This window comes from Poeciliopsis prolifica, unplaced genomic scaffold (assembly GCF_027474105.1).
Source record: "Poeciliopsis prolifica strain line A6 unplaced genomic scaffold, Auburn_PproV2 SCAFFOLD004, whole genome shotgun sequence".
Lineage (NCBI taxonomy): Eukaryota > Metazoa > Chordata > Actinopteri > Cyprinodontiformes > Poeciliidae > Poeciliopsis > Poeciliopsis prolifica.
The window spans coordinates 1,582,281-1,608,339 of NW_026562379.1; the positions used below are offsets into that span (position 1 = coordinate 1,582,281).

The 26,059-nt window shown below is 37.5% G+C and overlaps 1 protein-coding gene across 2 annotated transcripts in view; it reads left to right on the plus strand.

Moving 5' to 3' along the window:
- The window catches only part of grik4 (glutamate receptor, ionotropic, kainate 4), a 323,313-nt gene that overhangs the window by 47,798 nt on the left and 249,456 nt on the right, over positions 1 to 26,059 (plus strand). For both annotated transcript variants that reach the window (XM_055028391.1, XM_055028392.1), the window contains exon 2: positions 20,429 to 20,629. The gene's annotated coding sequence lies outside the window, so the exon portion shown is untranslated. The remainder of the gene's footprint in view (positions 1 to 20,428; positions 20,630 to 26,059) is intronic.

Genomic DNA, 26,059 nt, shown 5'->3' on the forward strand with positions numbered 1-26,059 from the left:
GTTGACATGAGCTTCAAATAACAATATAAAAATGCAAAGTTTGTTCTTATTATGGAGCTTTTAAAATGGGAGAGGTTTTTCTTAACTAACTTTAAACATTTTTTCCTTGAAAGGTTTGTCAAGGTTTGATGCTTCTGTTATATATGATAAGATCTGGAGCTGAAACTAGGCCTCCACTTCTGTTGCTAAAAAGGACAAATTATAAGAACAATTGCTCACCTGTTTGTTTTGTCTCTTTCTTGAATGTTGATCAAATTAAAGAAGATAATCTCCTGTATCAGTCATTCTAATAAATTAAGAAAACTGTATCCAGTGTGTGTGCGCATCAAATCAAGATTTCAAAACTGTTTATTAGTGTTAAGCTTTTTTTAAACATATGTTTGATGATCTCAAACATTTAAAGTTGCAGTCTATTTTCACACTTGTTAAAACTATCAGTATGACAGTGCAGGATGAGGCAGATAATCTGTTGAAACGTTCAGGTCTGCCTTCGACTCGCTTCATCTAAGAACAACCAATCAGAGCCAGGAGGCGGGACTTAGCACTGTCAGTTTACACGCTGCTCACAACTCCCCTCCCTGTGAGTGGGCAAATACTTCTTTTAAAAAGGCAGGTCTGTGGATTTACGTACTGCTGGAGAGACTCCAACAAATATGCCCAGTAAAAAGAGACAAACCAAATCATTTTGTCTTTACAGTATATAATTGTTCATCTTGGTACAGTGTGTCTTAATCTAAACAAATCTTTTTGCATGCTGAAAAATAAGAATGAAGTGTACAAGATGGATAAAGACCAACCAATCTGTCGCAGAGAACAGAGTGAGTATATGTGGGGAGGAAAAAAATGTAAAAGGCTCCAGGTATATAAGAAGGTCACTCTGCTCTCAGTGAGAGTGATCACTAATGATTATAATCATGCCTTTTTTTCCAGAAGTGAATTGCAGTTAAAGAAATCGCAGTGTGCAATCAATCAATCTCTACGTCCTCCTCATTGTAAAGCTTCAGTGAGGCATGCAATCATTGTTAATGAAGGGGTTGATGTTCCCAAGTGTATGCAGTCCATGACACGATCGGGATCAGATGTTTGAGTGGGCTTGCTGGGTTTGTTCCTTTCATAAAACGCATTCACGACTCAAGCTCAAGTTCCTAATGCTGGCAATTGCCAAACATGAAGAATGTAAATATGAAGTCAGGGATTCGTGTAATTCTTGCATCCGTTGTGAAGTTGATGCTGCGTGTTGTCAGGTGCAGGTTATTGTGTCGCGTCACAGGTGTGATATCCAACTTTACAGCTTTTATGGACACAACTTTTTCCCAAGTATGAACAGGAAGCATTTTCTGAGATGTTTTATACCAACCATTGGAGCACACCAGCTTTTACACCCACTGGGAACATTTTGTACCAACTTTTACGCCTAACTTTTAAAAGTTATTATCAATGATCTCCCTATCGTCTTTTATTAGGAAATGAGGTTAGTGTAGCTATTTAAATGAGTATTTTAAGTTGAGAATTTTTTTCCAAAATGCTTGAGAAAAAAAAACTGATGCAATGGGGATGAAACGGCAACATGTGGATGCAAAATGGACATTACTTATTTTTAATGTGGAAAAAAGCAGTGAATTGTCAAGTTATTCGTTTGGTTCTGATGCTTCAGCTTTACTTTTGTTTGACCCGTCCAGTTCTCAATGTTTAGTCCTGTTGTGTTTTTATAGCTGTGTCCTTTTCACAGTGTCAGCTGCCAGTTTTACCTTGATTTGACCTCTGCTCATCTCTCCTGAGCTACTTCGTTTACTTTCTTTTGGATTGTGCTTTTGCTTCATCTTCTGAATCATTTTCATGCCCTTTGCAGAATTTTATACTTGGCTAATAATCACCAGGTATCCACAGCAAGTTTTCCATCCTCTGACTAGTGGCTAATGATTTATTTATGTTTTTTCTTTGGTTGTTACTTTGTACCCTGGTTATCGAGATTTAAATCAACTTCAGTACAGTCAAAAATAACAAAATACAGTGGAGTTTATACTAATACCTTTTGAGTATATGTGAGAATTTTGTTTAGTCACATTTATTTAAATATGTCAATAAATGAGCAACACCAGGTACACTGACCATGTATCCTATGCAGGCCTCTGACTTTTTCATCTCAAGTTTGAATTCTGTTTCTTTTCCACGAGAAAAAAAAGTTTGCAGCACAATCTGTGAATGTGAGTTCAGTCCCGCTACAGTCCACTTGCTCCAGAAGCAGCAGCTTGGACTGGTTCCAGTATTACAGATATTAATGGGCACACTTTAGGCAGAGAGGGAGGATGAATGACACTATAAAAGAGAGGAGAGTGGAGAAAAGAGGCAAGTGTGTGTGTGTGTGGGGTGTGTGTGTGTGTGTGGGTGTGTGGGGTGTGTGTGCGTGTGTGTGTGGGGTGTGTGTGTGTGTGTAAGACACAGAAGGTTGTGATGTCCATCTTTGCACAATATATTTGACCTCTGAACACAAATGCAGTTAATGTTCCGATGCTATTAACACAAAGGAAAGATTTACATATTATTTTAGAAATACTGGTTATGATCCTTTTTTGGGACCTGCTTTGGTACTTATAAACTGTAATCAGTCTTATAATTACCCGTATTTTAAATCTAAATCAGCGTGGTTAAAAAACACTGCATTACACTTTGCTTCATTTCATTTCATGTTTCAAATTTCACCCAATTGCTGATGTTTGCCTGTGACGTAATGTACCAGTTCAACGCTAAGAAGATTAGCAGAAGACGCCTGCGCGTTCAGAGCCAATCTGAACCACAGGGCTGTTGACGTAAATTCAATGTTTGACTGAATGGCTTCATTCACTTCAACTGGAGGCAGACTACAATTCTCAAACAGTGCAGAAAATTGACGCCATAATTCTCTTCTTCTGTTTCTGTTCGCTGGTAGAAACCAGAGGCGATCCACGTGAAGGAGAGCGAGCTCAAACTTTTCTGGAAGCAGAACTTTTTTTGAGTGGAGAAGCACAGAAAGGCAATGACATGACATATGGGTGACCCAAAAATATTAATTTATACAACAACAGGACCAATAAGAACTGTAAATGTGTTAGTGAAAGCATTATAGAATATTTAAATTTATATTTCAGGATCATAGCTCTGGATTGAAGAATCTACAGATTTTTTTATAGCTCATTTTATTGAAAATGTAATTTATTTAGCTGGAGTAAAAGATCTCGATTGTCTCCTGCAAGCTCAGTCTTTTTCACTCTATAATATAAAGTTCAAATTCACTACCCTGCATTTATAGCTGTCTATGTGGACATAAACTGAGAGGAGTTGAAACAATACTCATTAAATTTTATGTTGCTCATCCCGTACCTGTCACTACCTGGTAAGGCGGGACTTGACTCACGACTCTCCTCTCTGTACACAGAACAGACCTCCACTCTGTAATTAAACTCTTTTTGGGCTAATAAATGTGGTTGGAACAGAGAATTGGAAACCAGAATAATTAAAATAAAAAAATAAACAACTAAAAAAATGGAACTTGAGGAAAAATAAAAACACAGCCTTCATCAGCCAATAACAATTAGAGATGCAATAAATTTTTGTCCATTTGGCAGAAAATTTTATCCATATTGATTTAAAAATGAGATCATTTGTAAGAATGCAGATCATATGATGCTGATGAACTGTTGTTGGTTATTTTACTAAAGTTCTTAAGAAATACATGTAAATGTCATGAACTTTAATTACAATGTACATTGTCAAACTGGGACTGTATCAACATAAACCTAACTAAATGACTTTGTTATTGTGGGGCGCATCAAATCTGTCATTCTGTTATTCACGCAAGAATAAAGGATCATGAGAAGTAAGACTAAATTGTAACACAGGTACTTTTCCATTCCTGATCTTTTATTACAGGATTGAAGAAATAGAAAATCTTCTACCTACTTTGCTCTCATTTTATGCACTGACATCAAATTTTTATCTTGATATTTATTCAAAACACACAATTGATCATCTCTATAAAACTAAACTATGCTCCACTGCAGACATCACTGTTAGTTGGACCCATTATTCTGCTTTTGTGGGCAGAAGAACAGTAGCAACGTGTCGGTGCTGGTATGTGTGCATTTATTTACGCATACCGCTATGTTTGGTGACTTCCATGGCTTTCTTATATGTAAGAAAGTTTTTGCAATACAGTCTTATGTGCTGCTAGCACATAACTGCAGTGGACCTATTAAAATAACTGCACCCATCTACTTAGGCTTATGGAAATGCAGGATCATGAAACATTGGGCAAAAAATTATTTCTTCTCCAGACTGGGACTATTTATCACAACTAATATGATGAAGAAACAGAGACGTTAGGATTCCAATGAATTTCATTTGTCCAAGGTTGAAACATTTCTGAGCTTCAGCAGACTGATTTTATTTTTTAATTTCAAACAGGATTGGAGAGGAGGCGGACTGTTATCTCACGCAGTGCAATTACTCTGCTGGATTTTCTCTGGGAAGATTTCCCTTTACCACATTTATTCAAATGTTTATGTTGCTTCTTTGGTTTATTCGTCCTCTCTGTTTCCAAATGTGTTTTGACATTCATCTGTGTGGGCGGACGACAGGACATTTTGAAAGAAAATTGTAATAGATGTCGCAGGTTTTGACACTGAAATGTTTTACAGTTCATTTAATTGTTTGAAATCTGTTTCAAAAATCGTAACACTCCAATAAAGGAACAATAGTATACAGATCGGATTATTGTCGGAGGAGAAAATTGACTGCTGCTGATATTTGAGAAACAGTAAAGCAGTGAGGAATGTTGGCTTAATTTGCTTTCCATTGCATTTTGTGCTTCAGTGTGAGATTACACTTAAATAAGAGGGAAACCATCTTGAGTCGCTTGGTTTGATTTCCTCCAAATGCTCCTCGTTTTTTTCTTTTCTCACTCTCACTGCCTCTCATCCACAAGTTGACCAATTACAACAATGTTAGCTCTGTCTGTCTCCCCCTGCTTTGATAATTAGAAGTCCGACCGTGTTCTTCATTCACAAATTCCCCGCTCAACCATTGTTGCTTCGGGCCAACTTTCAGTTCAGATGAAGCCTGATTAAATTCAAGGCGCTGATTAGCCGCAATGGCTGTAACAGAGGAAAGGAAAGCGGAGCAGAGGAGACGAGGGACAGGGGGTGATGCAGGGAGAACTGGCCTGAAGTGCGGATGCTATCCTCTTTAATCACTGCAGAAGGCCCTGAAAAAGCCAACACAGCTGTTTCAGTCAGCAATATAAGGATTTGAGCTACATTTTTTTTATGTGATTTTCTGTGGTTTACATAGGGGACAATAATTCCTGTTTGTTGATGGGATGTGTGATATCTTGAGGCAACGTGTCATGTCCAATGTGTTGGAGTACAATTTTTTTTAGTTGTGCTCAAGTTCTCAGAATGCTTTATGCTGATGTCTTCACAAAGGAAACATGCATGTGAAATGTTCAAATTTTACAGTTGCAGCCGTAATAATGCTGCTGGAAAAACACTACAAATATTTTGTGTCCTTTCTTAACTGTTAAATCAATATACCTTTAAAATGTGCGATATGCTGTTTCTGAGAATACTAGATGCATAACATAAATCTGAGTTATTGACAAGGCGACTTACATCCTCAGTTAATGACTTCTGGGACCTCTAGGTAATAACCTCTATAAGCTACTTATAAGTTATTATCTGAGGGATTTTGTCGATAATAAAAATCTAGATCCACATTTCACAGAATATTTTTGAGGAGTTGAACCTGGAGTCTCTTGTGCTCTGAGCAAAATGGAAAAATTAATTGACATAACAGTTAAGCCAAGTGATGATTACAGTGATGATATATTTGGCTTAGGTCAAAAATTCTGAGCCACATATAACTTAAAGTAGTCAGCTAAGCTGTTTCTGCTATTTTAAATGAAATTTTTAATGTCACCTCAAACACTTGAGAAGATACAGGGCTCCAGTTTGGCTCCAGCTGTAGAAGCCAACTCTGCATATATTCGTTTAGTACAGTCTAATATAGGGATGCTCCGATCAGGGGTTTCTGCTGACGATTCCGATACCGATCACCCTCGAGGTCGATCTTTGCCGATCGTCGATCTCTGCTGATCACCTGGATTGGCTGTTAATGTTTTGCTTTATGTGATCTAGCAATAAATTCACCTTCTTTAGACATAAATTACAAAATATTTGCAGGCACAATACAGCAGCAATTCAGTCAAAAGGACAAGAGAAAAACCTGCAGTCAGTTAGATAATATTTAACGTACATCCTCAGTACCATAAATTATGCATAAGTCCAATAAATCTCACAACACTGCCTATATCAAATAATATAAAGAAAAAAAGAAATATTCATTCAGAGTTAAATGCAGGTTGTTACTGAATCAAAACTTTCTGAAAGCATGGCTCGCTGATTAATGCTGGTTCTGATTGGCTGGTTGTGACTGAGCGGAGTAATTCTGCAGAACACATAAAGGAGTCGACAATTTTATTCAGAGGTTATCTGTCTCATGTTGTTACATAGTGAAAGTTTTAATACATATGTAAAATGTTTGTTTAAGTTACCTGTTGCATCTTTAAGCAGGTGTGAGAGTTCACTGCGGGTGGAGTGAAGTGAAATATTACTACCTGCAGCGGGTATCTGCTTTCCAACAGCGGGAGCAGAACCAGCATCTTACACCTTCAGCTCTTATTTTCCGGGTTATTTGTTTAGCTTTCTGACTGTGATGCTCTTCCTGTAAGCGTAAGAGTGGATTTTTTTCTTTATTTCTATGTCTGTGCCATATAATAACAAATTGTCCTAATTATTTTCATTTTTTGACAGCAGTGCATTAGAAAATCCCATGATTGAAATGAAATTTCCATAATTCAACAGTTATTGAACCTTTAGGACTGCTGCTACACGTTGTGCAATTCTTTAGGAGAGAAGGTGGACATGAGGAGGGAAAAAGCTTGGTGGTAAAATCACTACGCACCCTGAGGTGAAATCACTGGGAGGCCCAGTGTGTGTCTGCTCTAACGGCGGTCTTAAATCTGTCATGTCCTTTGGCTAAATCCAGGGATGACTGTCTGTGGCAGAAGGTGATGGTAGAGAAAGCCCTGCTTTTATTTGGAAAGTTGTTGAACACTGTATTCTTCTCATGTCTCCATCCATTCAAATGTTGTTTTTTGCTAAAATATTACATTTTTATGTTTAAAGAGAATGAATTCACAAATTAGGTTGTGGATATTTTTAAACAGCAAGGTGATAATTATTTGTTCCAGAACTTTTTCACCAAATTTGTGTCTGTTATTCAGCATTTCCTTGGTTTTTCAAACACTTAAGATGATATCGACCACGGCCGATGCTGCAGCCTGTCTTTATTCTGTATTCAGAGCATTCAATATTCAATCTCTTTATCATTTGTTCATCAAATTTATCCTTGATGCCTGGTTCCACGTTATTGATTTGCGACACTGTTGGTCTTTTTCATGCTCTGTGTCACTGTAGATATTAAACACAGCTTCAACATTCTCGGCTGAAAAAGTCGGATGCTTTTAAGACGTAAGGAATATGTTACCTCTCTGTTGATTTACTGTTAGCATTTTGAACACAACCTTTTTTTCAGGGTGTGCAAAAGAAATGTTACGTATGAAAATGCCCTCAACTTGGGTGATTCTTTTTCACAAAAGAAGAATATAGATTTGCACTTTAACGCAAATTGGTTTTGCGTCTTATACTTAAAAGCATTTTATGGCACGTTTGACCTGCAAGTGTTTTCTTGGGAATTCAGACTTTGTTTTCTAAGAAGACAATTAGTGGCAGATGTTATATAATTCAGTTGATCAAACTACTGAGAGGCTTTAGGAGGGAGGATGGCTGTCATGAAACGATGGATTTGACAAAAGGGGACCTGAGAAGATCAAATGGGAAGACAATGAAGTTAAACTCGATTTATTTTGAAAGTATCCATTAATTTATTAATTAAATCATCCATCTTTCCATTGTATATGGAGGCAGAGTCACAGACTGTGGCTCATTTACTCAGCATTGCAGTAAGGGTTAAAAGCTTTGAGACTGCCAAAGTGCCACATTTTGTGGGTCAGTTAGTAAATTTAATTGTTATAAATCTTTCAATCCAAGTATTTCACAAAAATGTTTCCAAAGTGCGACATATACCAAAGGTTCCTTGTCTCTTGTCTGTAGTGTCACTCTGAGGGTCTGTGCAAATCTGTCTGTCATTAGTTATTAGTCTGATTTGTCTGACTAATAAACTTAAAGTAAATTTCAAAATAAACATTGAGTAGGTCATCGTTTTTCTCTGTAAATATATCTTTTTCTCTTGTAATGAAATTCACTCCAGGTATTGGCAGCAATCTGTGTGTACAGACAATAATAATTATAATAATGTTAAAGAATTTAGTCCACAAATTAAGTTACAAAGTTGCACAAAATTTGGGGACACAAGGAACACACAAGAATGTATTTATTGATTTCTACAAAAGCTTTTATAGGTAAAATCTACTGAGACCTTCTTGCAGTTTTCCTTTCTTTGTCTGAAACCAAGAGTTTTATTGATTGTTGTAATATATGCTGTAAAAATACCCACACCATAATGTTCTCAAATGCTAATTTCTCTGAGTGTTTTTAGGAAGAGGTTCAGTCCATTCTCCTCCCACGTGGGCTGAACAACAAAGTCCAAATGGTTCAGCATGAATTCATCGGACCAAAAGAGTTTATCCCCGTATTTCCTCGGCTTATCCAGATCCTATGCATTTAGCTGTAAATGTGTGGACCTTTTCTAACATCAATCTAAAAATGATTCTGGACCTTCTCCTAAAATATGACTTTCAGTGTCCTCAGTTCTTTTTCCGTCTCTTTACATAAATTTATATCACATTTCTCCCTCATAAACTGTTTTCTTTTTTCCAAAAGAAATGCGTCTAATTATTTTTTGCAGGTGTGTTATTCTGTATGTTTGTGCAAAAACAAGGTCACTATTTTTAATCTTGCCTGCTAAGCTACACATGAATCAACTATAAATGAGCGCAGCCCCAAACTGTCAAAATCCATTAAGTAATTGGGAAGGTGACAAACAAGGCTAATGTTTTCCCCTTTTTTGCCCTTTTTTCAGGTGAGAAAAAGTTCGACAGCTTATTGTAACGAAACATTTCAGCAACAATTGGAGAACAAACATTAGGACCACTGTTGTTCAGCAACTCTCAGTTCATGATATTGAATAAGCAAAAAACACTGGATGACGAAATGATTTTAGGTTAATAAACCTAAAGTTAGCAGACCTCACATTTAGGGATAATGCATGTTTTTTTTAAGCTTACTGTTGAGTCCCTGCAGGAATCACTTTACAGTTTCAACCAGTCAGCATTTGCTTTTAAATAAAATATTTATTGCGGAGAAACTTAGAAACAAAGAAAAGTAGCTCACTATACCCTGAAATCTCTACGCCAATTGTAAATCATAGCTTGCTATGTTGGTTTATTCCTCTGCGTGTACTTGAGTGTGGAGAGCCAATTTTGCGTCCTTCCCATTAAATCAAAGGATCTCATTATCTCATTCAGCAGTCAAAAACACAAATCACTCATTCTCCATTGCACATTAAGTACAGACCCTAATGAAACAAATCCAGTCATCAGTAGGACAAAACAACAGCTGGGTGATTGCACTTAAAACACATTTTCATTTACCACAATATAACGCCATCATGATTCCATCATAAAATTTAAGCCTCCAGGTCCAAATCCCAATTAAGATGATTGTTTGTGGTGGAAAAAAAAAGTGATTATTTTCCTAAACACTAAACTTAATGGAAATGTGATAAAAATGAAATGAATACACGAAATATTGCTCCCTAAAGCATCGGCAATATTGTCTCTCACAGACAGAAAGATCATTGATCTTTCTGCAATATCAAAGAAATGACAAAACATTTATGTGGAAAGTTTAATGTGTAGCTGTCTGGCAGAACCTGTTCCTCACAACTATTTGTTTGTTGTCATTTTAAAATAAATTTCTGACAAATACAGGGATATAAGGCAACAAATAGGACAAATACATTTTTGCTTAGTTTTTTTTTTTTTTTTTTCTATTTTTCTAATTTAAGTGCATTTTGTTATGAATATTGCCTCCCCAATGTATCCCATAACTAATCATATGTGGCTCATAATTAAGTTTCAATAGCAGGAAAGGGACATTAGCTTTGTTTGTGATTCTAACGTGGAACCCAATGATCCTTTTAAGGTTGAGGAAGCAGCTTTAGACTATTATGAATCACATCGTTTCCCTTTTGTTGCGCTTGGAAGAAAAAACAGCATGATTAATATTCCTCTCTCAAGAGCTCAATTAGTCACAATGCCAATCAAATTAGTATATTTTTAGATAGGAAAGTTTTAATATAGAGAAGCCCCTTTAAATATATATATAAAAAATAAAGGGGCTTTATTATGTGAAATAATTTTTTTTTGAGCTTTGAGAGCGACTGTTCCTTTGAAATCCTGATAATTTCTCCCTGATATTCCAAAGTTGACTCGCACTGATCGCTGCTAGTCGCTGACTACTCAAACAACCCCGCTTTCACAACTTGTTTTCTCAATATGCACAGACTATTTTAATGCATGTGCTTTGAGAGCATATCTGCACACATTGTCCTTGAGCTGCCACTCGCTAGAGTGCATGAGCACACACACAAGGACATGCATAGGCACACATGTACCTTTGCACATTCATTTATAATCATGTTGATTTGATTCGCAGGTGGACAGCCCAGCAAGCATACACGGCTTTTGATCTTTTCATCTTTAGAAGCCTAACTTTACTAGACTTGGTTAAAATTCCCTGAAGCCACTGATCTTCACAGAACCATCCTTTCTCCATGTCAGCTCGTCCTCACGGTCAAGCATCTCATCAGTTTGGTCAGTGAAATGGCAGCGAAGAAGGTGAGAAGGAAGGAAAATAAAGCAAAGCTGGAGAATTAACACAAATCAGTGAAAATAATAGGTACATTTTGATATATGTTGAACAACGACGAAAGAAGAGCGTTATTCAGGTCAAAAATCGCAGACAAATTGCTGCTTTTCAGCAGAACGAAAACCAGGAAGTGTCTGAGCAACCAAATGAAAATAAAATAGAAAATCCTCATGGCACTCAATCAAATTTCACTGCACACTAATTAGCAACAGCATTGGTCGTTTTGTAAATGTAACATTCTAATAGTTTTTCATAATGTCCCCATGAATAGAAGATTGAGTAGAATGATAAATTAAGTCAAACCAGACATATTTATCTCACCTGAGTTTTTCATTTGAAAAACTTTCTCCTAATTTGATTAACAATTACCTGTGCTTGCATAAATTATGTCAGATACTGATGACTCCTTGTAGTAACATTAAGGAAGCTTATGTTTACTTTGCATGTGTGCAATAAAAGTCCACACCTAAGCCTCTTTCTGGCATATTGATGGGAAACAGCCGTACTTCTAGGCGTCTGAACGAGTACAAGTCTTTTATTTTCATTTGGTGACAACTAGATTGGTTTTGGTGGTGGTTATAACTCAACTGTTGATGTTGATGGGTATGAAAAGGGCATTTGAATCTTGATGCAATATTGGAGGTTTTTCTCTCTCTCTTTTTTTAACCCAGCGAAATATCTGTGGCTTGCAGCCTTGCCAGCAGCAGGATTTCTTTGCAAAAAGCATCCCTCTGGATGTAGTGCTGTGTACCATCTGCTTTCATAAAACCTGTCGTCGATTATGCATATATATGTGTGTGTGTGTCCTTAGGGAGGAATGCAACATTTCAGGTCATGCATTATAAATTACCATGAGCAACTGTTGGAAAAGTGGGCACTTGCTGTCCTCCGGTAAGGTTAAACCCAACAGGATACAAAGGGATGTAGCTTTTGTAATGCAAGGCTTCTCCTCGACAGAAGCAAGGGCAACAGCGTAAAGGGAAGGCCTAACTTTACTAGTCTCAGTATAACACTTAGCCAGCCTGGATAAAATAAGCCTCTATTTAATGCTTCCTTTCTTGTCAAAACTACCCCAGGTATACATCTCCGTTTTTCTGTAAGCCTCCAGCATTGCATCACTCGGAGCTCAGTGAGAAACCTCCATACCTGACCTTTAACACAATGCTTTCTGGATCCCTTTTTACAGTCCATGTTGACTTTTATTTCTCCCTGATGCTCTGTTTCATATTCTGTCTTTCAAAAAATGTATTTTTTTTGTCTTTGTTAAATCCCACCAAGTTCAAACTCTGCATTGTTTTCCTACATTCCACCAAAGGGGCCACGCTAAGCAAATAGGACATCTGTTGGCCAGAAGAAAGAGAGAGGTAGAGAAACAGTGAGAAAAAGAATGTGCGCAGCTGCTCTTTGGTGTGTCTAGTGCAGAACTGATTTAAGGCCCCAGGCCACAGGAAGAAGACTGCTCTACACTCCAGGCACGTCCCTGAAACTAGCAGCAGAGGAAGCACTACTGCCATTCACCACCATCGACTGCAGACGCCTAAATGAGTCTGTTCTGTCCTGCAATGCTCGACGTGGCAGTCTGCCACTTACTTAGCCCCGCCCCCTCCGCCTGCTTTTTCGCAGTTCATCTTTCCCTTTCTTTTTTTTCCACGTCTTTCAGTCCATCACTGTTACATCTCAAACTTTACAATTTTCATGTCTTTCCGAGGAGCCCACCGTCCAGACTGGCAGACCTTAGTCTAGTCAAGCGTTTAATCTTCCTGTCACCATTTCTTTAGATTTACACTCCATCATGTCCGGCTGCAGCTCTCCAGTGGGTCAGTGTCCATTTATTGAGGTCAATTTGTTGCAAGGTCTTTCATGATCACAGATTGTTATAAGGTTTATAAGTACATAATCCGTTACCTAAAAGTACACACCTCGTACAGAAGTATTAACTAGCAAAGATAAGAAGAAAATATGCATGGCGGTGTGGGTTCTCAGAGAAAAAATGGTTTGGTGGGGGTTTGGTTAAGTCTCTGTATTTTTCATGTTTCTGATATCCCTTTGTGACCTCTGAAAACGGGAGAAGAGCGTAGCTGATGTCGGATTTAAAATAGTGTGACAGGTTGTGAGCTCTGAAGGGTTCAGCGGGCCTTGCAGCAAGCTTGACAGCTTTGCGCCGTCTCCTGTGGTGTGCATTCGATTCAGCTCTAAACTTTGGGTCATTGCACAAGCCAAAAGAACATATGTACTTTTGAGATTATGTGCAGAGGTCATGATTAAAGAGAGATTTTAGATTTCTTGAAGTGGGGTTCTGTTGAGAAATCATAAGTTCTTGGCATCATATCGAGGTCCTTTTTGTCAAGATCAAGAAGGATTTCAACCGTGTTCAGGTGCAATTGACTCGAAACCCCTTTTTATGAGAAAACCTTAACCTGGCTCATCAGATGCCCATCGATGCAAATTCAACACATTACCATGAAGAAACATTTTCTCCCCATCTTGCTGTCATGGTCTGAATAAAAGCTGATGGAAAAAATAAAATAAGCTCCATCTGAAATACTCCTAATGACCTTCTAGAATGGATTTTGATCAAATTTGTAATTATTTTCAAAGCCCCAGTTTAGCAACAGCAGCATCATTAGAATAATCTACATGTCTGAGACGGTAAATTTGTTGAATTACCAATTTGCCCTATTGTACATGATGCTGCTAATTTGTGTCATACTTAAATGTATTTCTAGTTTATGTGGTATGTTCAAATGATCAATCTCCTCCTCCTTCAGCATCTGCTTAAAAGAAACCTCACGATTAGTTTCTACGCTTTTACATATGGGACATTAATTGTAAAGTGGGACCATTTAAACTGAATTAAAACTGAATTTGTGCACAGAGTTAAAGAGGTAATATACGAGTGAACGAGGCAGCAAACAAAAATTAAATTCAACAAACTTTTGTGTTTTAGAAAAAATTCTCAAAATCTGTCATTCAACTTATTTAGTTATTCTACCAAAGTTGGAGGAAATGTAAATCAACATTGGATTGCAAAATTCTGAATGTCATTATTCTGGGATTTGGTAAAGAAAATTTATTTTGACAATTGTCACAGATATAAAACGTGTGAAGTTTATTTCTTAATAGAACATATTTAACAAAAATTGGAATATATATATATTCTTTGAAAGTCTGCAAAAGAAACATGTTTGCCCTTAACATACCAATCTCAAAATGTAACAATGTACCTCATTTCTGGAGCAATCCCTCAATTATAAAAAAACTTGTACAAGATCATTTAAATGAAACATAAAAAAGAAGAATTGCTGTTGCTTTTTGGATGCACAAAAGCAACAGCAAAAACATTTAACGGTTTACTAATTTCCCACTTTACCTGCAGCGATTCTTAGCTGCTGTTTTGCAGTTGTATTTATTTCACGATCAGCTACAGGAAGTAGTGGTTTTGCTAAAGCAAGAAAGGAAAAATCCATATAGCTCCACCACCCTGTGCGTGTCACATTGATTTTCTTGATGACTTATCAATTTGCATGTGTTGTATTCCTGCAGCAACTAAATTTGCACAACATTTTGAGGCTTAAATCAGAGAAAAACCTGCTTGAAGAAAACATTTTTATCAAGCTGTATTAGGGCAGTTTTTCATAGCTTAGAGGCAGAGAGCAAAATGTATCTAGTTTGGGCACTCGTAATTTTTATTCATGAGACATAAGAAAAAAATTGATGGCGTTCTTCATTGTGCATGAATGTTTTCACGTATAAATACAACCACAAACATCCGTGCACATAAAACAGACTCACCTGGAAGGCTAAATGTGAAAGAAAATGCAAAAGTTTTGGTCAATTTGGTGTTGACAGCTTTGAAAAAAGTCTGATAGAAAGTCAGTTATTTTGTAATTTAACAATGAATAAAAATAATCAGCTTATCTGTGAAAAAAGAAGCTCTGTCTAGCATGCCACATTTTTCTCAGCACCACTTATGCTACTGACGCATCCCTTATTTCTTCATATTATGTCAATTAAACTCCTTTAACAGAAACCGGTCTGGTGAGTTTTACAGTGTAATATTAAGATTATCACCCATCTTATTCTTACTATTCGATCAACATGATGTTTTCTTCCGATCAATAGACTGTTAGTCAAGCCAGGAACGGCTCACACGTTGCCAAACATCAGAGATCACGTTGCGTTCTTTTTTTCTTTTTACAGAGAAAATTTCCGACAAGAAAATGATGGACTGCGTAACACTTAACGCAATCATTTGTGGCCAAAATACGTGTTTTTTTGGCAGCAATTGGGAGTGTTTTAATACTAATAAGAGTTAACAAGAGTGTATTCAATTTACTAATTGGCTCTGCTTGTAGCGCTTCATCAATGTGATTGCTTGGTGTGTTTGTGTCGCCAAAACACCGACTCCACAGACTCATCCATTTCTGAGCATTTAGTTGTTGTTGTTTCTTTTTGTGTCCAAAAGGTGTGTATAATGAATAACTAGTAAACAATGATGTATTTTATGCGGTTTTATGTGAAAGGCCAACCAAGTAGCTCACAAACTGTGATTTTCCAAATGTTTATTTTTCTGTAGAGTGTGGCTTGCATTTGGAATCAGCTCAACACATCCAGTACTCAGAAGAGCCGCCTTACTCAGCAGTTTGGTGCATCAACTAACTGGGTTGTTTTTCAGCTGTTATTTGTGTCTCTTAACTTGTTTAATCTATATTTAATGTGAGATTTTCTCAGATCTCACGTGTTGAAAAGCCAACTTGCTGAATAAATGCAACCACTTTCAGTAGTAAAAGATCATTCTTTTCCAGTGACGTCATGACATCAGAACTGCAATACTTACTGTTTTGCATGTTCATTGTTGTGTAAATAACATCAGGAGAATCTATATTACTGACTTACTATGACTACATCATTTGCGAAAAGTGTAATTTCACCCCTCCCCAATAACTAATTTCAGATATTTCAATCTATTTGTACTAAAATAAACTTGTAACGCTTCTTACGCTTATAAACTGCAAGGTAGCTTCATTCTCTCAAATCTGAGGGGAAAATTTAGGGATGGCACCAAGGATCTCAAAGACATGGGTTAGCACTCTTTGGACTGGCATGTACAGAGTCCTGAACTTATTTCAACAAAACACCTTTGGGATTAATTAATTCTCGCAGCAGAAAGGTTCCCATAAACACACTCCTAAACCTGGGGAAACGTTTCCCTGGGAACCTGAAGCTTTTTTTTAGCCACCCAGTTCATAGAATTAGCCATTTGTCTTTCTTCATGAGTAAACACATCAGCGTTTGATTCTTCTGAACATTCATTTTAGGGGGTTTTATTCTCAATTTACATTTGGCTGACTTTAAACTGTTCTTATGCAAAGAGCTGTCGTCCAATTGTGTGTTGCTTTCTTTATGGTTACTTTAATTCTCCTTCTCATGTTTTAATGGTTGCTCTCCAGTCTGGGTGGGATAATATTGCTTTGCAACACTGTGCATTAAGATCTGATATATTAACTTTCTGAATCCTCAGTGTTTAACTGAGTCGAGTAGCTGTTTTTGTTTACAGACCCAAATAGAGTTGCATTTTCTACAAAATGGTTATAATGCTACAGTGGTTGAATGAATTTGGCCAAAAATAGAAAGATTGTTGTTAGGAAACCTCTTTTCCTGGATAAAGTCAGAACATCTATACTGAAAATGGTTCTCAAGTAATGTAATATCAATCACATGCAGTCAGTGAGAAGTAATAATTTGAAATGTAAATCTATTCACTGGCCACTTTATAAGGTGCAAAGTTCAAACTCTGCATCAGATCTGGGAAGAAAGGACGTTTAATTAAATTTTGCTCAGCATGGTTGTTGGAGCCAAACAGGCATTTTTCAGGAGCTACTAATATGCTGGTCTGAAAAATATAACTCATCCAGTCAATTGTTATGTGATGGAAATTGGCTTTTTAAGGTCAGAGGATGCCAGGTTATCTGTTCAAGGTGATGGAACGATAACAGTAGCTTAAATAAGGATTTGTTTTAATGAAGGTGCGTTGAATACTAACTCCGGATGCAAAACACTTTAAACCATGACACACCAGGTTCCACGCTTTCAGCTAATGGCAAGAGACAGAATATACAATTTACACAGACTCAACAAGAAAAACGTTCCTAATTCAGATAAGTCTCATTGTTTACTGTCTGAGCTTCATGCTAACCTCACATGAGTGATGTTGCTGACTACATTCCTGCCTGATGATGGAAAGGGAGACTCGCATCATCAGAAGTGCAGCAACCGTGTGACGAATACCAATCAAATTCTCTGACGGACTCCTTCCAACACCTTGTTTAATCTATATTTAATCAATTTCTGCAAGATGTTGGCTGAAATATCACTGCAGTAGATTCCCCCACCTTACAATGTTCAAGACCTAAAAGGTCACAGAGTGAAAACATTGCGGTGACCTATGAGAAAGAGAGCAGTGAGAAAAAACCTATCACATTATTTTCATTACATCATTTAACAACATTTTTGACATTGCACTATGTTCTAATAGCAACTGCAGTATTGACATAAGTTTTTATACTTATTTTTTGGGAGTAACTAAGCGAGCATTGCTCTTATAGCTTTGGATCCATGAATTTATTTTGATATTACTGCAGTTCTTCATGCCTGTAAGAAATGTTTGTTTTTTTTAAGAAAAACATAAATGCTTAATTATGCAGGTTTCATTCTGCAATGATCAGCCTTGGATTAAGTCAGGAATCTGAGCAATTGTGTATTCATAAAAATAATTTTAAGTTGTTTATTTACCATTGTTTGTGTATTATTTGTAGTTTTTGGTCAATTAAATCTCAAGATCTTTATCGGTCTTGATTACATGGAATAAAATGGCTTCCTCTGATGCCATAAATGTGTTGGCACTGCATTTATGACTAGCCAAAAACAGAGTTGCTGCTGATGTTAGTTACAAAGATTGATTTTAATGGACAGAAACGTAGTGCATAGCAGTTTTACTCCTTTGGGCAATATTTATAAGAAATAAGTTCTGTTCCTTTGCTTTTCACGCAGCAACCTGCAGCTTAAGACCAAGAAAGATAAAATAATTGAGGGAAAAGTCGTACGGAAGACGGGGTCGGGGAGCAAAGCATGGCAAAGGAAACAGCAACAACATCTTTATGATTTCAAGTTTACCTTTGTCAGCACTTCTGAAGTTTCCTTGTTGTTTTTTATGCACACTGCCCAGAAGAGAGACATTGATTTCATCTAACATTTTATTCTGGTATTACTATAAATGATCTTGAAAAACACGTTCCATAAAAAGTCTTTATTAGAGGCAAGTGGATTTTACAGCCGAATTAAAACGTGCTCTGAACCGAACATTTTTCTCCCATCTACTTCAGCAGGAATTTTTAAGGCTAAATCATGCATGGATGTTTATGTTGTTCTTCTAAAAGTATAGTACAGACTCTTTCACAAAAGAATATAAGGTTTGACCAGATTTTCCAGTAAAACAGATCCAGTTGAGAAGCAATCAGATCCAAAGTACCGGCCTGTAGATGCTGAGGTTCTTTGAATGTTTAGTTTTTGGTACTGGTAGTACACTGGAGGTCTTCCACAGTTGTGGCACTTTCCTGGATTCAGGCTCAGGTTCACCATGTATCCCATGATGCCACACAGTTGGTCTTCAGCCCACCTCAGGAAACTGCGGCTGACGCTGGACCTAGTTCAGATGGCGTCGATGTCCAGGATGTAGCCAGCTTCTCACCCAATGATTGCTGGTGATGGGCAGCAGCCTTCCCGCGATGGATGGATGGATGGATGGATGGATGGATGGATGGATGGATGGATGGATGATGGATGGATGGATGGATGGATGGATGGATGGATGGATGGGTGGGTGGGTGGGTGGATGGATGGATGGATGGATGGATGGATGGATGGATGGATGGATGGATGGATGGGTGGGTGGATGATGAAATTAAATTGAATTCTACTGAACTGGATTTCTACTTTATTCAAATGGGGTAGAAGTTCACATGTAATAATTCCCCTGAAGACTCGACTATGGGATGAGCTCAGGCCTGGAAATGAAACCAGCAAATTTTTATTGATTACTTGTCCGAAAGGTCACAACAAAAGTGAGATTATCAATAGCACCAGCACCAGAGGCCTGGTTTGACCAATGGCCATGGATAAAAATAAAAATAAGCACATTATACAATGTTATCGTCTTCTCAATCCCCGAAACTTTGGGGGAAATATTCTGACCAACAAGGCAAAAGTAGAATGTTTTTCAAGCGGTGCATCTTATTAAATCAAATGTTGAACTAAGACAGCATTTCAGGATATGACTTGATATGATCCAAATTAAACATCTAATAACCTCATTAATGAATAATTCAGTATTTTCTATTAAAATCTCACTTTCTGAGTGTCCCTCACTTTTCCGGACAGCTGTTCATTGAATCTACTTGATGCCTGGTGAGTGTATTTCTGGCGACTTTTGGAAATGCAGCAATTAATCTGAGATCGTTTAGATGATCAGTGCTCATATTTTGGCAGGCCAGATCCTCAAATGATTCATAGATTAAAGAAGAGATTCAATCACGCCCTCATTTTTCAAGCTGCCCAGTCAAAGCATGTGTGACTCAAGATTTTCATGTTAGAAGATCCCTTTATTAATTTAATGGGAAGGTGAAGACAGGAGCTTTATGTGTGTAGAGAATCTTAACATGTGTCGCAGCGGGTTCTGCACGCCCTCTGATGATTTCACCCCGGTGCTAATTGACAAGGTCGGTCTCCAGGGAGAACTTTAATTCTCTGCCGAGTACGGGCGCCATTAAACTGCAGTGACATGAGATTAATGCTCACGTCGTTAGTGACATTTGCTTTCTCATTTTCTGTAGAAACTGTCTTGCAATACCATCCGCTGAGGTTTGTTGTGAAGGATGAGCTTCAGAGGCTCTTTCTAAGGAATGTGCAGTGACAATAAGAAAAATGTTAGATGTGCTGTTTAAACAGGAAGGCAATCTGGCTGAGTAAGGGACATGCCACAAAAACCAGGCCATCAGCAACACAGCACTGTGAACTTTAAAACTCTGGTTTACAAGGCAGATCATGAATTTGCTTTGTGGTTGATAAACGACCGTCCTCAGCGTTAGTGATCAGGCAGCGGAAGAAGATGCTGCACAAGAAATAGCAAGCCCACGGCTATAAAGATTCGTGTGGAATTGCAGGATTTATTTTAAAGTTTGTCGTATAAGTTGCTCTGAGATATATATATTTTTTATGCATGTTGGAATTTATTCACGCTCTTACGGTGCAAGTCAAAAGTCTACGACATGCTTACTGATCCATTTTTAATGAATGACTATTTCCAAAGCTGCTGTGTGCTTTATGAAACATTCTCTGTTCTTTTCAGACTCTTAATTTTGTGTCTCTTACCTCCTATCTTTTCACAGGGGTCCTGCGAGCAGCACCTCACCTCAAAGGCACCAGCCTGTGTGTCGGCGTGTACATTTACACACACCTCTGCAGGTGCTGGCTCGCACTATATGTGTACGTGAGATGACGAGAAGCTAAGTGACTACCACAACCACATAGATCAGACAGCCCTCTGTGCTGCAAGATGGATTAAAGGCCCACACCTCAGGAGATCAAAGGTAGGAGCTGATGTTTTGTAATCAGCAGCCACTCACCTGTTCTTTTCAATGACTGCATGAGGAGAATGAAGCGGGGAGAGGAAATGATGAATAACAATGAGTTTAAGGACGAGGTCTTCCTGCCATCTGTGAACTTTGGGTTTTGACGTTGACGCCTGTCAGCTGTATGCATGCGAGACGAAGTAATGAAAGTTTTAAGAGTTTTAAAAGTGCTGCTAAAGCAACATTGGCAATAAGGTTTCCTCCTGCTGCTTCAGGAAGCAATTTAAACCCGGCTTTAATAAACCGAAATTATGTCAGAGTCTAACCAGACAGTTACAGGTTTGCCAAAGACAGTCAGTCATACAACCGTTCTGCGTTCGGTTTATCTTGAAAGCCAGAAGTCAGATATTCTTTGCATTGTGACGAGTGTATTGCATTTGCAAGCGAGGATGAGTTACAGCATTTAAACACTTAAATAAGACTTTCCCTCACAGATTCTATAAAATATTTTATGAATGACTAGTTTGATGTAGAGATGTACAAAGGAGGAATTGGCTGATGGCCGGACTGGTGATTATTCAGCTTGATTGGACTTGGCTGGTGTAAGTCCATATAAAAATAGGATCATTTTTTCAATAAGCTAATGTACCATAATAAACTCTACCAACTATTTGTGATACTTGGTGTAAGTAAGTGGCACAATTATTCAAGATGAATTTATTTTGAGTTAATATGAAGTTTTAGAACCTACGTTCTTACGTAGGTAAATAGTTCTTGCACGTTTGGAAGAATCAGTGTGAGTAAAAATGGCAGAAAGAGAGCGGTGTCCCTGGTGAAACCTCTCCTGGTGGACAGCAATGGCTTTCAGTGTTAGATCCTCCATCTTGATAAACGCTCTGTCTGTTATTTTAAGGAAATGTTCAAAGGAAGCAAAAAAACAATGAACGATTTCCAAATTTAGTAAATAATCATTGAATTGTTGACTAAAATAGTCTTCGACACAATTTTCTATTACTACACAACCATAGTTGCATCAACAAGATATAAACTGAATTCAAAGGAAATTAAGGAAAACATAGGAGTCTGTGTTCAGGGTCATGGATGTTTGACCTTTGGATGAAAGATTCATTTACAAAAGAAAACAAAAACCTGTTTAATTGCCTGAACTTTTTCAGAGGAAAACGGGAGTCGGTTGATGTTTTGTGAAAGCAACAGTTTGGTTGATAATCTTTCAATAGGAGGAATAAAATATAAAAATGTAAAAAGAAAGAAAAAAAACTTGCTGTGTTGCATGATGTGAAAATTATGAGGAAGGCAGCACACCATGCAGTGCACTCTAATGCAGTGGAATCGATAAACAATTAGTTTGTCTTCGTGTTCATATGAAAGAAATAATTAATGGAAAATGGGAAGATTGTGTGTCTTGTTTTTAATGCTGTTGACAAAGGGTGACTAATTTGGCTCTTTGTAAAAGTGCTTTTATTCAGGTTGTGGCAGAACTGTTCTTACTTCCTTGAGAATAGTCCTCATGTGACTCATGTTGCCTTAAGATTTATTATTTAATAACGTTCCTGGGCACGTTGTGCTGTGATTGTAATAAGTGTTTTATCAAATGAAACATGGCTCTGCTCTGATCTAATGAGCTGGTCCCGAATTTGAATTTCCATTATTTTCCGTTTTGTTGTTTTTAATCCAGTTGGCTTGTTCAGTTACAGGAATTTGTATTTTCTCTAAATATTGCAGTTTTTTGTTTGCACCGCTGCTCTGCTGATTTTAAGTAACAAAATGTCTCTTTAATTTCAGTCTTGGTGTTGGAATAGTTAAGTCGCTTTTATTGGCAGCTGTAACATTTTTTATTTTCAATCAGCTGTTTGGAAGGAGGGTCAGAGGCTGAGTCAATGTTGCTGGTAGCATTGTAGCATAAAACATTACAATATCAAACGCTGTTTTTACAGCAATCGCTATGTTAAGTAGCACCGTGATGATGCCTCTGCTCCTGGCATGAATAATTGATGACTGCTCACAGCAGGGGGGACAGAAAGACATTCAGTGTTGTTGTCATGTCATCTTAAAATATTGAGCTTTTTCAAGATAAATTACATTCAACTAAAATAGGAGGGCTAACAAAAACTAGATTAGAAATTAGGTTAAAACATTCTTGCTGGTGAATCTGTGGATTGATGGGATAAATCATGAAAAGGGCAAATGAGGGTTATTTCTCAAGCTGCCTCGTTTTGCAGCCGTAACCGACTTGGAGACAATCCTGCCACTTACAACTCTTAATTCTAGATCCGTTCGGTGTTAGTTAATTTTTCCAATGTCTAATTCAGAAAATATGTCTTTGCATTGCAGCAAAGGCAGAGCAGCTGTTGCTGCTTCTTGGATCATCGGCTTTCTTACAGCATTTTGTTTGAAAGCACGGCGGCTTGTTGGCTGTGGGTGGCCATTCTGAACACTGCTCTTGCTGAGACACTTGCTTACTCTTTTCACTGCTCTATTATTCATGCGTTGGGAATACTGAGCAGTGAAGACATATTTGTTTTGCAAGGGACTGTAAAGTGTTGCACATTTTTCTCTGGAGATCATACCCAATTACTTAAGATGCATGTTGTGAAAGACAGTTTTAAACAAGTTACGTCTTCCTTCTGAGAAGTCTGCACAGTAAAGATGATTCTAAAGCTAATATTTGGAGTTGTGTGATAACACACTAAAATTATGCTTTGTTAGAGTTCTGTAAATCAGTCAAAATACAGGAAATAATCAGTATTAAAATGCAGTGTAGTCCCACAACAACTCGGTCCATCAGTCTCCCCTGTTCTCAGATGCTAACAGGTTATGCCTAACAGACTGCACAGGCTTTAAAGTGATAGAAAAATTGTTTACAGTGCAACTTCCCTGGTTATGTTCTCTTCATTTTGCCCAATTTCTAATGCCACTCTGGACAGTTGATGATATATGCACATATTCATGTTGTATAAATTGCAACCTAGAAACGTTCAAATATCTGGATTATGTGGTCAAACAGCTGACTGCTGTGAGAATTTATTTTCTGAAGCTGCAGGTCATTTCCGTAAAACAAAAGGTAGTGCACAACCATTAGGGTGGCGGCTTTTCAAAGCTGTCAGTGTTGTTTTGTGGTGAAACTGCTGAAGGAACGTTTTTCAGTTTGAGAGGTTAATTTGAGTGGAAAATGGCCACTATGTGAATTATCACTGGTAAACATCAGGGCCAACTTTTGAATTACTGCCCTCTTCTCCGGTTTTCTAAATGATTCCTAAAAACGTGTTGTTATTGTGGGCTAGAGAAGGAACCAAGCCAAGAAAAACAAACACCTCCACTTTCCTTCTTTAATTAGTTAGCTTCATTAGCAGACCATCTATACATGAGAGCCTTCCAGAGCACAACTCCTGGAAGGATTCCTGACAAAGCAATTTAGAACATTTTTAAGAAAATCTGGCAAGATTAGACACAGTTGAGGTAATGTAAGGACAAACGAGGGGTGACAACGAAAAGGTGACATCTTTTTCTCACTTAAATATTTCGCTGTAATTAAAGAAAAGAAAAACTTTTCTCCAACCTTCTGTTTTGAGAATGCTACATCCTAATTAGCCTAATAGCAAAGGTACTGATGAATTATGGTGAGCTTTCTTTCACCAAATCGTGAAATGATAAAAGCTTTTATTGAACTATTATTCCGTACTGTCTTTGTTAAAGAGGAGATATTTCCTGAACATTCTTTTGCTCACATTTTATCCATCCTTGTAATATATATCCATACATGTGTGTTGTTTTTTTTTTTTTTTACTTTTGCCGCTCACACAATTGGGTAACCTTGTATTTTTCTTTTAATATTGTCCAATTTTGGCTAAAACGCCTTTCTTTTTCTTTTTAAAGACAAGGATGCTCAATGAGTCTTCTGCAGTGTTTACTCCAAACTCTAAGCAAAGCTGTAATCATGGCTTTTGAATCTGTTTCAAGGCTGCAGTCTTTTGCTTTTGCTGGATTTTTTTTTTTTTTTGGCATAAAAGAGAAAAGCTGAAGGTCTGATCTGGTTCATAAGCCACTGTTTCACACCAACAATGTCAGATTACGCTGTGGAACAAAATTAAAAATATTTTCAAACTCTGAGAAAAGAAAGAAATGTGAAAGATGGTTATAAAATTATATATATGTTTCCTCAGAGTATTGCACATATACATGTAGCAGTACTGGCAGGTTTCATTACTTTTTAACTCAAAGTGATAGAATAACACTGTCTTACATGAGCAGTTTATAAAATATTACTTTTGACTAAAGGATTTAATATGTTCTTCCCAAACGAAAACGATCCTGGTTCAAAATCCAGCCCAGTTAAAGTTTGAGAAAAAAAAAAAAAACTATATACGAGTTCAAACTGGAATCATTTCTACCCTGATGATCTGTTTTTACCATGGCAGATGAAGTGAGAATGAAATAAAGATCGACCCCAGAAAAATATCCCAGGTTCTGGAAAAGCTTCCTGAGATGGGATTACACCTTTTCATCTCTCCTAAGTGCATAATCAATAGCGCTTTCCAAAAGAGCGACTTAATTCCTTTCTTTAGGGACGTAATAAACATGCAAACTGTTGTAGTTAGGCTTCAGTCAGCAGGGGAAAAAATCCACATGACAATGTTTTGCATAGCCTGGAGTGAAACCCTTTATGATACATAGCAACTGCACAAAAACAGGAAACAATTTCACAAACTGTGATGTAACGTTGTCCTTCTCTAGCTGGAATTTCTCTCTGATTCTCTGTGCCCTTTAACTTTTGCCAAAAAAAAAAAAAAAGAAGCCGCAGAAAACCTACTGAAACGCATTTCTTCTTCTTTTTTTTTCATTTTTCTTTCTTCCTTTTTCTTTTACAAAAAAGTGAGGACAAAGATTTGTCTTTATACCAGCTGACTGTTTTCAGGACTGAAATGCAGTGATATGGAGGTTCCTCCTTTGTGGCTACAGGACAAAAATCACAAAGCACAAACAACTGTTTAGTATTAGCAAATATTTAATTTAAAAAAGTAGAAATAAATAAAAAAGCCATGCATAATTTTAGAATATAGTGGAAATATGTTAAATGAATTAATTTTAGCAGAAATGTTTTAGTTGATAAAGCAAACTGATGGGCGTGTTGAGCGTTTTAGTGATTGTGGGGGGGGGGGGGCGGGAAAAAGAAACCTTTGCACCGCATGACAACGTTCACACACTCCACAGCGACGCGTTGGCTGAAATCACTTCACCAACACCCATGTGATCTGGTAACGGTGCAGCCACATTTATATTCACACATGGGGCAAAACACTTTTCATGTTTTTAAAGCCACTGTGCGGCTCCAGTTTCCCCATGAATAAAAATGCCAGAACACACGCTACGCTTTAGAGGCGTTGAAATTCTCCGAGGCATCAGCACCCTGTGAAACCCACTACTGACAAA